Below are 2371 nucleotides of genomic sequence, written 5' to 3'. Positions count from 1 at the left end.
CCTCCTCCCCATTGGCCAGCGCGCTCCCCACGCCCTCCCGGATTGGTTCCGCCCCAAGCCGGCCCTGTGCATCATGGGAATTATGCTTCTCCTCTGGTGGCTCGCGCCGCCGGCTGCCGGCGGGAAGGAATGCATAACTTTTTTTATGATTAATGGCCTTATAATTAAACCCATCTAAAAGGCAGCTGTCACCCCAAGGAACATTTCAGCATTCTGCGTTTCCTGCCTGCACGTGTGCCTGTTGTTTCCCTTGCTCAGCTCTGGTGCTCGCCTGACCTGGCAGCGGCTCTGGTAACGGCCGAGATCTGCTGATTTCTCCACGTTCTCTGCTAGAAAAACAGAAGATAATTCTGTTATTTTCTCTGAGGGCCCTCAGAGCTTGGATTTAGTTTGGCGATCTTGTCACAGAAAATCTCGCTTTTCAGATATCTGTTAAATACAGTGCAGCCTTTGAGGCCCCCTAAACTGGCTCCAAGTGACCTCTTTGGTCCGAACAAGTGAGTGTAATCAGAAGTACTAGCTCAGGCCCCAGCGGCAGTGTTGTTGTGTTAATGTCATGCTCAACTCGGTCAATTGCCTTCTCTTCTATAGCACTGCAAGACAGAACTAATTGGCTCAACAGCCTGCCCTAATATTGCTATGCTGCATCCAGTGCCAGACCAGCGAGAGACCAATTTTTTCCACTCTGCCCTTACTTACATTGTACAGAGATGTCCTCAGTTAGCAACCTAATAAGACGGCTGAAGAATTTTAACAGCTTCCCACACCAGTTTCAAATTGTTCTTCAGCATTGGCTTGTGTTGCTGCAGGCTAACTGAAATCACTCTGGACTAGTTTACCTTTCTTTAAGTTAAAAGTTGGGGTCATAATAAAATCCAGTATCTTCAGTGGAGATGTCCTGCTCCCTTCTGCATTCTATATCTGCAAAAAATGCAATATGGGGCAGGTGAGAAAAAAATTGCCTTAGACATGGGCAGAAATTTCCTGTAATAGAGATTAGCTGCCTGCTATTATTAGAAAGGTGCTCAATTTAAAAAAAAGCTATTTCTTATACAGCAAATTTAATATTTCATGAGTAAAAAGTGATATTTTTTCCTTCACAACTGACCTTAATAACTCACAGACTCTGAAGGCATTTGTGATGCCCATGAGTTATGAAACTTTATTCATACTCACAGATGAGGTGTAATACTCACCCTTCACTGTTTAGATACTCCGTAGCATTCATATGATATCAACAAGAAGCATGAGTCCTTTTGTGAATGCAAGTATGCAAAGTAAACACAAAGGAAAATCACAGCCTGATATTTGGGTTGTTGGGGTATTTTTTAAGAAAAGGTATTAAAGGCAAACTGTGATCATGTTGTTGATAGGTGATTGCTTCTCCACTGCATGGGCAAGAAATTCATGACATACCTAAAAGGGTTACATGGCCTTATTTCCCCCTAATAAATCTGTTACTTCTATACCTGAACAGTTATATGCTTATCCTAAATTAAAATAATAATTTATGCATAAAGATATATAAATCCAAGCATAATGTCAAGTATAATATAGTGTCTTAAATTTTTCAGCTATTCCATGAAGACTTATCATGCAAGTATTTATCTCAACTTACACAAAATCAAGGTGAAAACCAGAACTGCAATCTCTACCACTCATTACAGCCACCTCTCTGTGCCTTATTTAACATAAATTAGATGCTGTGTGCTGTTGTAGGAATGGATGGCCTGCAAACAAGTTGTGCTCTTATAAACAATAGCACAACCGAACTTCTAATATCTAAGGTCTTGTTCATGAACAGAAACTCAGATGCGCCCAGGGTCATGAGAAAAGCCTCATTCTCATTTTTTTTGGGCTCCTTCAAGAGCCTTTGAAGAAACAGATAGAGGGTGACACATCATCTGATCTGTTGACCTTTCTGTTTCTACAGATAGGGAGTATTTTAACATGATGCCTAATAATATTATTCCATCTTTGTAGAAGAATGGCTGCAGAAGCATGGCCTTACAATCTCTGAAGATCTGCACAATCCAGGCCTGGTATTAGAATAGGCCTGTAATCAGAATTGTACTGAAGCTGCTGTGCTGAAGTTAACAAGAAATGTTGCCTTAAGCTATTCTTGAATCCTGAGACCAAGTAATTATGTTGTGCCAACAGGCCGTGGCTGTAACAAAATACAGCTGCTGGGAAAGCAGGTGCAGGGCCAAGAAAGATAGGGACCGGTATGGGAAAATAGGGAGTAACAAACTACAAGGCTGAAGCACAGCAACACAATTAGCTACATGGATAGAATGCTTATTTTAGTCATGATAATTAGGGGTGTGAGAACCACACATGTTTAGAGACTACTACTAACCAATTATATTTC

This window comes from Falco rusticolus, chromosome 10 (assembly GCF_015220075.1).
Source record: "Falco rusticolus isolate bFalRus1 chromosome 10, bFalRus1.pri, whole genome shotgun sequence".
In the NCBI taxonomy this organism is placed as follows: Eukaryota; Metazoa; Chordata; class Aves; order Falconiformes; family Falconidae; genus Falco; species Falco rusticolus.
Note: the sequence above shows the minus strand (reverse complement) of the source record.